This window comes from Musca autumnalis, unplaced genomic scaffold (assembly GCF_047663935.1).
Source record: "Musca autumnalis isolate F117 unplaced genomic scaffold, ASM4766393v1 scaffold_2, whole genome shotgun sequence".
NCBI classification, from domain to species: Eukaryota; Metazoa; Arthropoda; class Insecta; order Diptera; family Muscidae; genus Musca; species Musca autumnalis.
In genome coordinates, this window is record NW_027411755.1 from 180,731,841 (window position 1) to 180,748,142 (window position 16,302).

The 16,302-nt window shown below is 35.0% G+C and overlaps 9 non-coding genes across 9 annotated transcripts; all 9 read left to right on the forward strand.

The window, feature by feature from the left end:
- Positions 1–985: 985 nt before the first annotated feature.
- TRNAW-CCA (transfer RNA tryptophan (anticodon CCA)) lies at positions 986–1,057 on the forward strand. Its single transcript has one exon. It is a non-coding gene; the product is annotated as a tRNA-Trp (tRNA).
- Positions 1,058–1,299: 242 nt separating this feature from the next.
- On the forward strand, positions 1,300–1,371 carry TRNAW-CCA (transfer RNA tryptophan (anticodon CCA)). Its single transcript has one exon. It is a non-coding gene; the product is annotated as a tRNA-Trp (tRNA).
- Positions 1,372–1,626: 255 nt separating this feature from the next.
- Positions 1,627–1,698, forward strand: TRNAW-CCA (transfer RNA tryptophan (anticodon CCA)). Its single transcript has one exon. It is a non-coding gene; the product is annotated as a tRNA-Trp (tRNA).
- Positions 1,699–1,917: 219 nt separating this feature from the next.
- TRNAW-CCA (transfer RNA tryptophan (anticodon CCA)) lies at positions 1,918–1,989 on the forward strand. The gene has a single exon. It is a non-coding gene; the product is annotated as a tRNA-Trp (tRNA).
- Positions 1,990–10,458: 8,469 nt separating this feature from the next.
- TRNAW-CCA (transfer RNA tryptophan (anticodon CCA)) lies at positions 10,459–10,530 on the forward strand. Its single transcript has one exon. It is a non-coding gene; the product is annotated as a tRNA-Trp (tRNA).
- Positions 10,531–11,067: 537 nt separating this feature from the next.
- On the forward strand, positions 11,068–11,139 carry TRNAW-CCA (transfer RNA tryptophan (anticodon CCA)). Its single transcript has one exon. It is a non-coding gene; the product is annotated as a tRNA-Trp (tRNA).
- A 2,237-nt stretch (positions 11,140–13,376) lies between these two features.
- Positions 13,377–13,448, forward strand: TRNAW-CCA (transfer RNA tryptophan (anticodon CCA)). The gene has a single exon. It is a non-coding gene; the product is annotated as a tRNA-Trp (tRNA).
- A 1,301-nt stretch (positions 13,449–14,749) lies between these two features.
- TRNAW-CCA (transfer RNA tryptophan (anticodon CCA)) lies at positions 14,750–14,821 on the forward strand. Its single transcript has one exon. It is a non-coding gene; the product is annotated as a tRNA-Trp (tRNA).
- A 1,084-nt stretch (positions 14,822–15,905) lies between these two features.
- Positions 15,906–15,977, forward strand: TRNAW-CCA (transfer RNA tryptophan (anticodon CCA)). The gene has a single exon. It is a non-coding gene; the product is annotated as a tRNA-Trp (tRNA).
- Positions 15,978–16,302: the final 325 nt, after the last annotated feature.

Below are 16,302 nucleotides of genomic sequence, written 5' to 3' on the forward strand. Positions count from 1 at the left end.
TGACATTAAAGGCTCCCATCAAAAACTCTCAACATAGACCCATGTTTTATTATAACCCCCATATAACAGTACCTCCCAATTTCTAGCCCACCAAAAATTGTCAACAGTTAGATATAGGCACCATAAAAAAGGGCCTCCCGAATGAAGCATTTTATGTACATTATCTGACATTTTAACGTACTCACTTAAAGTTGGGGACAGGAATGAATATTTTATGGTGGAGGGTATGAAAAGTTCGGCCCGGCCGAACTTAATGCTTTTTTACTTGTTAACTTTGAATTTTTGTATTTCAATAACTAAATGTTTATGGTTTTGCCAAAAATTGCAAAGTCCGCCACAAAACATTCGAATTTAAATCAACTGATCAAACTTGCAAATTCTTACAAGGAAAATGTTGCTTGCAAAATCTTGTAATAGTACGGTTACACTAGAGTTTTTTGCCGGGTTAACCCACTTCGAGAGGATTTATTTGACGTTTGCGCTATGGAATTGACATTTGAAATCCAAACCCACTGGGTTAATTCGGTTAAGTGTAACCGGGGTGTAAGTTCTCAGTCACAAAACTCTCCAAAATTATCTCCCATTCTCTACCCGATAAATGAATATTACAATTTTTTCTGCAATATCTGCTATAAATAACGATTTTACTCATTTTTGAAGGGTGTTCGAATCATCTTCGCTCCTTTAGTAAAAAATGATCATACCCAAAATATCTTTCTTATCTGAATACCTACATAAGTTTCAATTGGTGGTTTATTTAATCAATTCGAAAAAAAAAAAACATTTAGCTAATGGTTGAACGTAACGTACAGAATGGGAAAGAACCTCCGATTGATTAACAGCCACTCGCCAGTTGCAGGCAGTACAATCACAAGTGTGAGCTATAAATAGCACAGCGCACAACAGAACCCCCAACACAGCGACTACAAAAATAAGTAACAATGCATGTTCAACAAAACATAGAAGGTTTTCTTGGCGAACGTTAGACTCCGTGGCGCAACGGTAGCGCGTCTGACTCCAGATCAGAAGGTTGCGTGTTCAAATCACGTCGGGGTCAAAATTTGATTTTTGAGAAAAAGGGCGTTTTCTTAAAAATTGAGTAATGTTTGTAGCAATAATTTGCCGGTCATTTTGAAAAATATACATAAAACAATGTCTCTCTACTCTATAGAAATTCTTGTTCCGTGCAAAACCGAAAAGAAATTTGAAAATGGTTTTTTGCGATTTGTAACTTATTTTTAACCTGGGTTTGGTAAAAGGTAATTTGTATGGTGTTTTTTGAAATACATGTTTTTGTATGACTCCGTGGCGCAACGGTAGCGCGTCTGACTCCAGATCAGAAGGTTGCGTGTTCAAATCACGTCGGGGTCAAAATAAAATTTTTGAGAAAAAATGCGTTTTCTTAAAAACTGAATAATGTTGGTAGCAAGCAATCATTAGCCGGACATTTTGAAAAAATATACATAAAACAATTTCTCTTTCTCTCTACTCTATAGAAATTCCTGTTCCGTGCAAAAACGAAAAGAAATTTGAAAATAGTTTTTTTTTTGCGATTTGTAACTTATTTTTAACCTGGGTTTAGTAAAAGGTAATTTGTATGTTGTTTTTAAAACAATTTTTATGTATGACTCCGTGGCGCAACGGTAGCGCGTCTGACTCCAGATCAGAAGGTTGCGTGTTCAAATCACGTCGGGGTCAAGTTAGAATTTTTGAGAAAAAAATGTTTTATATAAAAACTACATACGTACATAATTAATAAATTTAATTTCATTAAAAATGTGCAACGAAATTCCTCTTCCCTCAGAATTGGCAGCCCGTACAGAAACGAAAATATTGTTTTTTTTTTTGCAATTTGTAGCTTGCTTACAATACAGGTTTGATTCAAAACAATTTATATGATATTTTTTTAAATCGTGTGACTCCGTGGCGCAACGGTAGCGCGTCTGACTCCAGATCAGAAGGTTGCGTGTTCAAATCACGTCGGGGTCAAATCGTGTTTATTTTAAATTGTTTGTTTTCTTTTTAATAAACATTAAAAAATCTTATTACTGTCGTATTACACTATGAAACACTGAAAATGCAAACAACTTCTAGTATGCATTTTTGAAAGTACATATTGAGACTACAAAAACCCTAGTAGGGTTTTGTCCTGTCAGATCCAGTTCGGATTTTATGGCCTGATATAAACCGGGGTAAAACTACAGTTTTTTTTGCATTTATCGGACCTTTATCTCAGAAACGATTAGGAATTTGGCCATGCTGTCTTTGGCAATATTGTAGCCCTAAACTAGTAGAACTTACATATATTTTAAACAGACCACATAAAAAAGGGCATCAAAATCTAAACAATATAGACAATTTTACATAATTGATGAAATTCTGGCCAGTATGAGCTGAACTATTGGGAGTTTAACTAAATAACCTTTTGCAAAAATATTCCAAATAAAGTTCTCAGCAATTCTTCAGAACATTCTGAAACTCAAAAATGCTTATTTCATGTGGTTTCAGCGGTATTTTGCATCATATCTTTTACAACACGTATTTCAAACAAAGTTCACACCAACAGTTTATTCTCGCATTTCGGTTTTAACTACATTTTTGACATATTTATTAAGTCGTCGTTGAAAAATATACTAAAATCAACGTGATAGAGCATTACAAAAGTGGTATGTTCTGAAAAGTTGTGTATTACATTCCAGCGAACATTTTCCCAAAAGAAAACAGTAAGAAAAAATTAACGGTTTTAAAGATATGGTGCGAAATGTATACAAATTATGGAAATTTTATAAAATTTGAGACAATAAATGTAATTTTTCGAGTTAATTATTTCTGCAAATATTTTACTCTTGCACTTATCTACAAATTTGCTTCAGAGGTCAAATGAAGATTCACATAGATTTCAGAGATATAGCCCAGAATTGCTTTAAAATGTCAATATTTAACCATGTTTAGATGGGGCCATAAAATCCAAGCTGGACCTGACACAACAAAACCCAACTAGGGTTTTTGTAGTTTGGGTCTGTACTTTCTAACAATACTCAGTTCAAATTGTTTGTTGCACAATGTTATAAACGGCATGTTTTTAAATGCAGATAACGAAAAATTACTGTACCTAAATGTGAAAATAAACATAAAAATTTGTTTAAAATTAAATAGAAAAACAGAAAATGTTTGTACGATCTGCAAGTATACTAAAATTAACCATTTTTCATTGAGATTTGTGTTATAATAGTGTATAACACTCATTACAAAACACATTGAACAGAGAAATTTTGAAAGTTCCCTATTTTAATAATAAAAATAGTAAATAAATAATAAAAAACCAGTAAAGAAATTTCAAATTTTCCAAATTCCAACAAATGTCTGCCTAATTTTGTGTTTGGTGCATCAAATTCTTCAAATCTACCGAAAATACATATATATACCAAATTTTTCAACCTTAATTTTTTCCGACTTTCATGTGTTTGGAGTAAACTTAGTCATTCACTGTATTCAAATACTATTTATATAAGAATTATACAACGAATGCAAAATAAAGTCAAAAAATGGCTCATTTGAATAGAACCCTCTTTTAAAACTTGGATATGTATATAGAAAGATTGTATGATACATATTCACTCCATATTGAAAACAAAATACTTCCAGTTATTTTGAGTACAAGTAAATCCCACCTGATTAAGAATACACCCGGTATATCCTGCTCTGGCAAGAATCAATGGAGGTTGAAAAAATTTCGTAGGGGGTTCTATTCAAGTGAGCGGCAGTGTATATCCAAATCTGAAACGATTTCAATGTAATTGCCAAATTTATTTCCAAATTGGACAGATATACATACATATCTTGTTTGTTGCATCCAATAACTCAAATCGGATGGCAGAAAAGTTTTGTTGACCACTAAATGGTTGGCCCGGAACCCGTAAATGAAAAAAATGGCAAAATACCTTCTAGAGCAATGAAATGAAATAACTTTTTTAAATTAATTTAACTTAATCGAGCTATATGACCTTAGGAGATTACATTGAAAAATTTATATGTAGCAAAGTCCTACATACACATCAACCGTTATGCGACGATCATTTCGGTAACTGGTTGGGCTAACATCATCAGGCATATTAGATGTTGTTGTTGCTAGACAATTTTCATCATTTGGAGCCTCTATTTATGCTTAAAAGATTGTGAACTTTAAATTGAAGCTTTTTATTACCGAAGACGAGTCATTTGATGTTAACCTAACTGATGATGTTTAACCTAACCAGTTAACGAAACGATCGTCGCATAGCGGTTTATGTGTATGGAGGAACTTCAACTTCAAGGTAAAGGAATTTTATATAGTGGTTACAAAAAATTGGAATTGGCAACCTTATGGTGTGAGGCTGATTTTCCTGGTATGGTCTTTACGCAATATATCACGTTACAAATGCAGGGATCTGTTTCAAATACAAAAACATATTGGAAAACACAATGTTGTCATAAACCGAAGAAAATATACACAGTCTTACATAAGTATACGTACGCCCCATAAATCTCGGGTTTTAGAAAAAGTAATGATATTTATGAAATTCCAAGTACACAGGTTTATTTCGTCTCACTAATAAACAATATTTAATACAACAAAAGTATATTCCATAATATAAATAACGGTAAATTTTACAAAAACCAAAAAATGATACTTACAAAAGTATACATACGCCCCAAAGAAATATGGGTATTATCGTACAATTTATGGAATTAGCAGCAAAATTTATACATTTTATTGTTTTGGCGAATGTGTCTGGGTGTCCGAGATATATTTTAGAGAAAAAAAAAAATAATTTTTGGGTGTTAAGTGCCGTTATTTAATGCCAAACTTCTTGTACAGCTCGTTAAAGCGGACCCTTGCTGATTTCTTTCCGTTTTAGGTATTTGAGTATACAAAAGCCACAATATTAGTGTCAGATTATAGATTTTGAGATCCTAGAAAGCTTTTTAGTTGACCTTGTGCATAACACACCTTCCTGGGTGTCGACAAATTCACATTTTTCCTAGGATATCTCAGGAAGTTAATAGATTCCTCGGAATTCTTGGCTCAAATTACATACAGAAGACCTTGAATTGTGTTTTAATATGGTGTTATATAATCCTTGGACACCAATTGAATTGTACTTATGTAAGACTGTGTATCTCCACCACCGTTTAGTACGTTAATTACATCATTATCAGATAGGACGTTTTTTTTTTAAATAGCGTTTTCTGATGTTGGTAAATATTGGACATCTCCCAATAAAATGCTGAGTACTCTCTGCTTCTCGTAAATTGAATATTGAGCATAAACTATGTATATCCGATCTATAGTTGTTGTAGTTTAACCCCAGCATCCCAGCTCTTGTTGCTCCTGCCTCAGGGTTCAGAAATTTATAGATGCGGCTTTCGCTTTCTTGAGATTTCCGATAGTGTGAGTTGTAGTTATCATTTTTTATTTCCATTATCAGTTTTTGACTTACTTTGTACCAGCTGTCTTTACTATGGTCCATGCCTTGCTGGTCAATATTATAGATGTTTAACCGCTCATTAAAATCTCTGTACCAAGATTTGTTTCTTTGCTTTATTTTTGTTGCCAGGATATGTGGAAGCCGTTGGCTGTTGAGCTCAATGAGCAGCTTAGCCATGTATTTCAGGTGAAGTGTGTATGTGTAAATAAATCCTGCTTCATAACCTGTTTCCAAAGCTATGATGTAGTTGGGTGTATTCTCTGACAACTTGAGGATACGTTTATTTTAAAATCTGTACAGTTTTTCAACGTCATCAAAGTGTAGGTATCCCCATACTTGTGACCCATAACTCTGTATTGAACGACATACTGCTAAAAACATTTTCCACTTCGCTGATAAAGATATTTTAGGTTTTGCAATAAAATTTCTCCAAGTAGCATTGAGGCAAGATTTAGCAGCTTAATTTTTCATTGATATATGTTTTGAGAATGATAGTTTCGGGGTGAGTAACATGCCGAGATATCTATACTCGTTCACCACTCTGAGAACGTCACCTTTATAAAACCAGTTATCGCTTGTCGTTAATCTACCTCCTTTTCGGAAAACTATGACTTCTGATTTTGTTTGATTAACTTGCATTCCCCATTTGTTACAATAAAGAGTCAGTTCGTTTATCATTTGCTGTAATAGACATAATCACTATATCGTCAGCATACATCAACAATCTTATATTTATTTCATCTATATATAGACCACCTCCAAGAGAATCGTGCATATCATTTAAATATAAGGCAAACAGTATTGGTGATAACAAGCAGCCTTGCTTCACGCCAGATTTAGTTTCAAAATAATCAGAAAGCGTCTCTCCTGTCCAAACTGCCGATCTCGTATTCATGTAAACTATTTCAATGAAATATAGCATATTGTTAGACAGTCCTACTTCGTGTAGTTTGTAAATAAGAAAGGCTGCCTTGAAATCGACAAAAAAGCGTATACTTTCCTGTCTTCATTTAATTTCAAATTTACTATTGGCATTAAGTTAAATACGTTGTCGTCGAATACCCTTTTCGGAAGCCTCCTTGGTATTCATTGAGTATTCGGTTTTCATTTATCCAATCCGTAATTCTATTATTAACCATTCCCATCATAAGTTTCGCTATGCAATTCATAAAGGATATTCCTCTGTAGTTGGTAGGATCATTTGGATGTCCTTTCTTAAAGATTGGGAATATGATACTTCTACGAAACATATCGAAGTCATTGTATCCATTTAAGATATGTGTATATGCGTTACATAGGTGAATTAAAAATTCGTCTGATACATGTATAAAAAAGATCACGCCTTACCTCCATCAGCGAAAAGTTGCTACCAAGGTTATCGTTTCGAACCAAATTTCGCACATAATGTATATAATGTATTGGATAGATGGGTTTAACAGTAAATCAAAATAGTCCTTTAGGCTATCTGCGGTGATGTCGCATCCAATATCATTATGTTTATTCCTTAATTCTTTTGCCAATTCCCACCACGCTTTACTGTCTGATATTGTCTCTAACCTACTCTCGATGCTTTTGTAGTACTGAATTTTCTTGTCTGCTAACATCTTTTGATATAGTTTCTTTTGTACCGCGTAGGATTCCCTATCTTTAGGGTCTTTCGATATTCTGAACTTATTCAATTTGTTCATTGTCTTTTGCCTTTCCTTCAGGCATTGCTTATCATACCATCTGTTATTGAACTATTTTTATGTGGGCTTCTAGGATAGGATTTTACGATCACTGAGGTGAAATCTCGCAAGTTAGAACATTGTTGAAGAGTTCTCATATTTATATTCAATTGTTGTTGGTAAGAGTCTTTGTTGCTTTGATTCCATTTCAATTTTGGTGGTAGGTTCAGCTTCTCGAATTCATTCATATTTCGGTAGTTCTCATAAGAATACATGTGTTCTACTTTTTTCACCAAACACGCCCTGCAATGTAATGCAATTATCCTATCCACAACGTTTTAGAATCTACAGTGAGTCAATTAAGTATTTTGCCTCTTTAGAAAATTGAAAAATTGTCAATAAATTCGTTTGAAACCATCAAATTAGTGGTCAAAAAGTCGAATATTTATGTGTAGTATGTTTGTGGGTAGTTTAGTATCCAATATCTGCAAGAAACGCAGCGAAAGGCTTAATGGTCTTCTAGATATTGACCAAAATCTATAACAACATAAAATATTTTACCTCAAAAAAGTATTTTGCCTTTTACATATTTTTTGAGAAAAAGACATTTTTGTTACACTCTAAAGGTTTTTATTGTAACCGTTGGAGATTATGACATTATGCAACTGTTTCGGCACCAGTTCTACCACCTTGCGACATGTTTACGCGGTTATTTTCTCCAATTTTCCTACATTAATTTCTTTGACAATATGTTTTATTAATTTTGGTCATTACCTACATTAATCTCTAAGAAAATCAGTGAAAAATGATTCGCCGCTACCTTCAAATCCTAACAAAAGCGTAAAATATAAATAAAAAGCTAAGACGCATCGCGAATAGTGAAAGAAATTATAGTTTGGAACTATGAAAATCAAGAACAGAGACAAAAAATTATTTAAAAAATAGCGAAGATCACTCCTGACCGCTTCCAAAAATTAATCGTGTCTTCAATACTAATCTCGGAACCAATGTCTTGGATGAAGTGTCCACAAGGTTCCAAAATCCAAAGATATTGACGGTGTTATAGAAAGAAAAAACCATATTATTTTTTAATAAATAAGACAAAATAGATCGCTCTTTATTGGTATTTTCCCGCAACATGTGAGGGTCATCCGATGCAAATATATTTAAATACATTCGCCACTTAAACGCACCAGTTTTAAAATACAATTTTATAACTTCAGAGGACTTGGCAAGGGATGATTGTTTCCCTATATTTTCCAATTATTTTCTAATGTTTTATTTGCTACAAAACCGTCAATATCTCTGGATTTTGGAAACTGGTGGGCAATTTATGCAAGACATTGGTTCCGAGATTAATATTGAAGACACGATTAATTTTTGGAAGCGGTCAGGAAGGATCTTCGCGATTTTTTAAATAATTTTTTGTCTCTGTTCTTGATTTTCATAGTTCCAAACTATAATTTCTTTCACTATTCGCCATGCGTCTTAGCTTTTTATTTATTTTTTACGCTTTTGTTAGGATTTGAAGGTAGCGGCGAATCATTTTTCACTGATTTTCTTAGAGATTAATGTAGGTAATGACCAAAATTAATAAAACATATTGTCAAAGAAATTAATGTAGGAAAATTGGAGAAAATAACCGCGTAAACATGTCGCAAGGTGGTAGAACTGGTGCCGAAACAGTTGCATAATGTCATAATCTCCAACGGTTACAATAAAAACCTTTAGAGTGTAACAAAAATGTCTTTTTCTCAAAAAATATGTAAAAGGCAAAATACTTTTTTGAGGTAAAATATTTTATGTTGTTATAGATTTTGGTCAATATCTAGAAGACCATTAAGCCTTTCGCTGCGTTTCTTGCAGATATTGGATACTAAACTACCCACAAACATACTACACATAAATATTCGACTTTTTGACCACTAATTTGATGGTTTCAAACGAATTTATTGAAAATTTTTCAATTTTCTAAAGAGGCAAAATACTTAATTGACTCACTGTAAAAAAATGTGAAAATGTGAAATTTTCTTTGCCAACAATTTTAACATTTTAAGTTGTTTACATTGAACAGCTAATTGAAAGTCAGCTGGCCAAACTTACAAATTTTTACGGGACAAATTTTCCCAGCAAAAATTTGCAAGTTCTCAGTCACAGAACTGTCAGAAAATCTCTCTCAACTCGGTCTCATTTACTGGACAATCGAACAGCATTCAGTAAATTGCAGTACACATTGTCAGTTTCGAATGTCGATTTTTCGCAATTATCGATAACTGTTCAACCGTTCAGCAACCACAAAATATTTTGTGGTTGCATGATGAATGACAAAAATGAACGGCCACACTAGCAAGCATCCGCAAAGCTGTCATTCAAAACTGACAATGTGTACGAATTTGTACAAATTGTTGGGTTATCGTACAAACATTATTTTGGAAAAAAAAAAACAAAATCTAAACACAAAATTTTAGTCATTTCAGTTTAATATTTTGTCTGTACGATAACCCAAAAATTTGAACAAATTCGTAAAAATTTTTACTGAATGTTGTTCGATAACAAATTTATTCAGTAAAAGAGAGCGTGTTGAGGGAGATTTTGTGACTGAGCTTACAAATTTTTGCTGGGAAAATTTATCCCGTGAAATTTGCTAGTGCGGCCAGCTGACTTTTAATCAGCTGTTCGATGTAAACAAATAAAATGTCTACGTTTTTGAGCAGGAAAATTTCATAATATAAAATATTTTAGAATATAAAGCATTGTACATAGGATTATCGCATTAAATAACAAAACTACAATTCTAAAATTGAGGTTTTTGTTCCATTTGATTCCAAATATCATATATTTGATACATTTTTGGAAAGAATCTTCAAGTTTTACCACTTTTTGCGTTCCTTTACTTCAGACACCATACAATTCATATGGGAACAGTTTATAACTTTTGCAACTTTTGTCGGTTTTACCATTTTCAGAAGTAAAGGAACATACCATTTGTTGTACGTTTTTTCAAAATGTTGTTCGATAGCTGCAATTTTTCTAGCTTGAGAGAGTAAAATTCACAGGGATAAGTTGCTGGGAGTCACTGAGTAATTATTACTGGGAAAGTTATCGTACAGACCTAATGTGGGTAAAAACTTCAAAATACCGAAAATCAAAAAGTGAACCTATACCGATAATTCTCTGCAAGAGCGTTTTACACCACCCGAATCCAATATAATTGAACATTTTCACTCGGAAAGGCGAGGGCTTGTGGCTTTTCCAAGTGTTGTTCTGTTTAGAATCGAAGAAAAATTCAGATTTTTTCATTTTTCAAATCGAGGTTTGGATATGACTCCGTGGCGCAACGGTAGCGCGTCTGACTCCAGATCAGAAGGTTGCGTGTTCAAATCACGTCGGGGTCAAACAATGTTTAGTTCTTTTGTAATTAAAAAATTATTTTCTAAGACAACAATGACATCACAAATGCCTAACGAACGTTCAATTCGCTTATTAGCGTTCTAAATATTACAATAAATTAAATTGCAAATGCATTAGAATGTATATTAATTTTCAAAATTAATACGGAATTATAATAAAGTGTGTTCTATATTTAATGTACAATGCACGAAGTTGTAGATAAATCAAGTTAAAAAAGTATCGATCGGTTTTACCGACAGAGATATACCCTCAGCATTGTAATGGATACTGCGAGAACTATCCGCGAACTATACAACACTATTTGTTGGACTAGCTAACGTACCAGTCCTTTTTCGTAAGCTTAATATCGTCGTCATCCACAAAAATGCCCTAACCAATTTCCGTTTTTCTCACAACTTGCCCCACTGACGAAGCCAGGGAGTCGGCCCCGGGATCATTTAGATATCTAACTGTTAAAGCCTATCATAATTTGTAAGGAGTAAAGTAATAAGAATTCGATAAGAAAAACATTGCATGAGCATGACTCCGTGGCGCAACGGTAGCGCGTCTGACTCCAGATCAGAAGGTTGCGTGTTCAAATCACGTCGGGGTCAAGGCGACATTTTATTGAAATAGTTTTCAGATCAATTTCGATATTGAAGACATTCAATGTATTAAACAAAACAACAGAATGTTAAGTTCAGCTGGTATTGAACGGTTCTCAAAACGTAAGTCGATTTTCGTCGATTAATAGACTTTTTCCAGTCAAAAGTCTAAAAATCGTAGTCGACTTTTGTCTGGAGGGAAAATCGATTATTTTGTGATCGATTTTCGAGTTTGACCACTATCGATATTATCGATTATTTTTTATAAACTCAACATCGACAGATAGTTTTTTCTATCGATATTATCGGATTAAAAATCCCTAACCTAAAATCTATTGAAACAAATAGAAATTAAGCGGCTTTTCGATTGTGTGGATGTGAAAAAGTAAGTCCGCTGTTCCACATACAATTTTTCGGGAAAGTAAACTGTCAAAATGTCTCTCTCGATTCGCTCTCTTCTGCTGGCTTTTTGTGTTAACAGACGACTTCCAGCAGAAATTATACCATACTATGTTTACATTTACGAAATCCACTCGATTTCAACTGTCAATTCCATTGGTCAAACGTCAAATGAAATCCAATCGATTTCAGATGAGTTTTCATTTGACGTATACACAAAGGAATTGACAGATGAAATCGAGTGGATTTCGTAAATGTAAACATAGTATAAAACTTGTAACAATTTGTACCAATTTCTGCTGTTAACACAAAAAGCCAGCAGAAGAGAGCGAATCGAGAGAGACAGACCTGTTGCTGACTTGGCGGTTTTACACTTTTGGCGGTTTTACAGTTTCAAAAGAAAACTCGGAAATCGACGAATAGTTGATTATAATCGATTTTCTGCGGTCGAAAGTCGCGTTTTAAGTCAACTAAAATAATCGCCAGATCGAAAAATCGCATTTTTAGTTTTAGACCAAAATCGAAAAAGTCGAAAAATCGATTATTGCTTTCAATTACCTATCCCTAACATATACAACAGTGGCTTGCAGTCCGCCAACATCAAACTTTGTCGGATTTTTCCACCCAATGATGCTGTTTTAGTGTTGATAATTGTCCTCGGTTCGTTAGTTTTCGACATATAGCATATACATACATATATTAAAAAGGTGGCCGTGGTCGGGACTTCGAGCCTCAACTAAGAACATTTGATTGGGGGTGCAACCACCGTTGTTTCGCAAATTAATTTGACAGCCGATGCGTTCATGAGTTTAGCAAATATAGCGATTTTAAAACAACAGACATAAAAAACAAGTAAGAACGGCGTTAAGTTCGTCAGGGCCGAACTTGCTATACCCTCCACCACGATTTGTATTGAAGTAAAATGGAACAATTTCCCTTCGTGTATGGAAGACAAAATTCCAAATTTCAGCAATTTCGGTAAAAAATGTGGCTAATTTTCACAATAACCACATTCGGGAGGTACTGCTCTAAGGGACTATATTCAGATATGAACCTGTACCGACAAATTTATGGGGTAAAGTTTTATACCCCCAAGGAAGACTAAGTACAAATTTTCAACCATTTTGGTGGATTATAGTGGCCACAGCCTTTAAAATACCGAAAATCGGGAGGTAACGTTCTATCGGGGCTATATGAAGGCGTGGACCTATACCGACAAATTTCTGGGGGAAAGTTCTATACCCCCAACGAAGACTAAGTACTAAATTTCAGCCATTTTGCTGGATTATTGTTGCCACAACCTTCAAAATACTGAAAATCGGGAGGTACCGTTCTCTGGGGGCTATATGAAGTCGAGGACCTATACCGACAAATTTCTGCAGGAAAGTTTTATACCACCTATGAAGTCTAAACACCAAATTTCAGCCCTTTTGGCGGATTATTGTGGCCACAACCTTTAAAATACCGAAAATCGGGTGGTACCGCTCTATGAGGGCTATATTCAGGTATAGACCTGTACCGATAAATTTAAGGCGGAAAGTTTTATACCCCCAACGAAGACTAAGTAAAAAATTCCAGCCATTTCGGTGGATTATTGTGGCCACAACCTTCAAAATACCGAAAATCGGGAGGTACCGTTTTATGGGGGAAAGTTTTATACCACCAAGTTTAAATGTTCGTCGAAGGTAATAATTTTTTAAACCTGATCCATCCCACCCTGATCCATCGACCGAATAAGTTGCTAAGTTGAAGTTGATGAAGCTAAGGCAAATAATTGCATTAACCATTATCTGGATTCTACTGTACGTATTGTAGATATGATTACATTTTGAAATCCTTATTTATATGACTTCGTGGCGCAACGGTAGCGCGTCTGACTCCAGATCAGAAGGTTGCGTGTTCAAATCACGTCGGGGTCAAACCGGATTTTTTTTTTTTGGAAAGGTCATCCAAAATTCGGCAAATGGGGCTTGATATTGGCGCATATTATGCTATTTCAACCTGCTTGATAGGCTTGTTGATCTACGGTTACGTTGGATCTCTCTTTCTAGATCATGAAGAAACCTCTTGACATGCGTGGGGGGGTCCTATCCACCATATGGTGATTAGGATGGCTCTCACTGAAACAGCTTAACAAGTACTGCAACGAAAGCATGCCATTGTGTTGCTGTACCGAAAGAATGTTTGTCTCCTCGTGTAGGTGGTCCACTGAAGACATAAGGAGGCACCCTGTTACAGATCTCAGGGCGGCATTCTGACAGGGTTGAAAATTTTTCCATAGCGTTGCACAATATGGTTTCTTTATCTGCACCACAAGTGCTGCCGGTAAGGGACTTCTTCCCACATCTCAACTTATCGCAGATAGCTGTGGCATGGCCGGACACCTGAGCATAATATCGAATGTGGTCCCTAGAATTATGGGGTAGTTTGTGGTTTGAATTCTGCTACTAGAATTCCATGACATTCAACTCTGTTCTCACTTCAGCAGTCCATATGGTGAACAGAGTGGCCGTACATTTAGTGACGTATATTTGCATACTCCTCGCGTGGAAGAAGGTGAAAAGATCAGACAAATAAGAGTTCAACATTTTACAAACGACATTAGGGAAGGTTCCTCACGCCAAGATCGTACAATCATTCGTACACGTAACGATCTTAATGCCATCTGGAGAGGGCGGAATACTGAAGATGTAGAGGTTAAACAGTGTCGGAGATGTCACTGCACCTTGCGGACCTCTCCGTTTCACTCTACGGGACTTGGACCTATATTTCCTGAATTCCAAATATGATTAGCGTCCATGCACATAATAGATTATCCAACGTTTTAAACTTGGCCGGAGTTGTCTGCTCGATGTCCTCAAATGATGTCACACGGCTTGCTCTGGTTTAGTCTTCCACTAATATAGGTGGATATGGGGTGCTGCGCTGCTTATGGAACCCATACTGATGATCGGAAACTGGATAGCTTTTTCTGACGCAGGGAAGGATTAAAGCCTCAAGGGTCTTTGCTACGGCTGCTTACAAAACTCATGGATAGACTGGATAGATATTTTTGATGTTGGGTCTTTGATATTTTAGGGGTGACAAAAGCGAAATCGCCATGTACGATTCACCTTTTCAGAAAATTTGGAATGATCCACGATTATAGTTCTGAATGACCCTTAAAATATACTTCAACATGCAATTCTTTTTATTTGTTATATCGTATTGAAAAGTGCATGACTCCGTGGCGCAACGGTAGCGCGTCTGACTCCAGATCAGAAGGTTGCGTGTTCAAATCACGTCGGGGTCAAATTAAGGGTACTTTTTAAAATTATAATGTTGTGATAAAATTCAATAGGAAACTCGAAAATAAGCCGCCCCGCCCTCCCCTTGAGTAGAGACCAATATTAAACCAAACCTTGAACAAGAGAGGAGGGGCATGCCTTTCTCAAGCCGGTGTACTTCTAGCGCAGGCTTCTGTTTGAAAATGTTTTTAACGCATTTATGAGGCTTTGACATATAGGTTGAGAAAATCCTTCAATAGATTTTTTTGGATAATTTCTACTCGTTCATATTTATATATGTAGAACAATAAGGAACAATTAGGAATTAGTATTCTTCTATAACTAAAACTTTTCTAACAGTAATCTATAGACCATTTACCGCCGTCAGAATTCTCAACTTTAATTATTTTCAGTGTCTATGTATTTATTACTATCACAATGAGAAATATTTCTTTCCTGCCGATAACAGAGGTTATCTTTTGTTTATGTTTATAGAAATTAATAAATTGGTTAAATAAATATTCATATTTAATACAGTCGAAATCGCTTATAACGATGGTCAAGGGATCGACGCACTGTGGTTCAGAATCGATACATTAAAAACATTTGAAAACGGATTAGCAGTTGCAGAGGAATTCAAGATCAAAGTTAAAAATTTGAGTTTGTTTTTCATATTTTGTTGAAAATACCAGTGTTTTGGAGTTATTCAAATGTATTCAAATTGATATTTGCAAAAATCTTTAGGAGGACACCTCGCCCACACCTTCTAATAATTTGACCTAATTTTTTGGTTACCATAGTTTCAATAACATATTGAAACTATCGAATCCTGTATAGAGATTAACAATCGGTGACGACATAAATTGGGGGTTTGGCCAGGAAAATGGATTCCTGAATCACTGTGGGACAGAATTGGTCGCTATAAACGATATGTCGGTATAAGCGATAGTTTTTTTGTGTAGGTTATAGAGGAGCCGCAGAAATTTGGGACTTTTGGATTTCGAGTTATAACGAGATGTTGTTATAAACGACGATGTTATAAGCGATTTCGACTGTATTTACAGTATTTAAAATACATAGACACTAAAGTGCGCGTGTATTATCCCAGAGGACTCCGTGGCGCAACGGTAGCGCGTCTGACTCCAGATCAGAAGGTTGCGTGTTCAAATCACGTCGGGGTCAGAATCTACCTTTCTTTTTATAATCATTATTTTTTTATAATTTAAATTTAATGGAATTTATTAAAATTTTTAACATTTAAAATGGAAAACCTTATTCAGCCAGGCTGAATTAAAGTTTTCGTGTGGAAAACCTTATTCAGCCAGGGTGAATTAAAGTTTTCGTGCGGAAAACCTTATTCAAAAAGGTTTTCCATAGGAAAACTTTAATTCAGCCTGGCTGAATAAGGTTTTCCATAGGAAAACTTTAATTCAGCCTGGCTGAATAAGGTTTTCCATAGGAAAACTTTAATTCAGCCTGGCTGCATAAGGTTTTCCATAGGAAAACT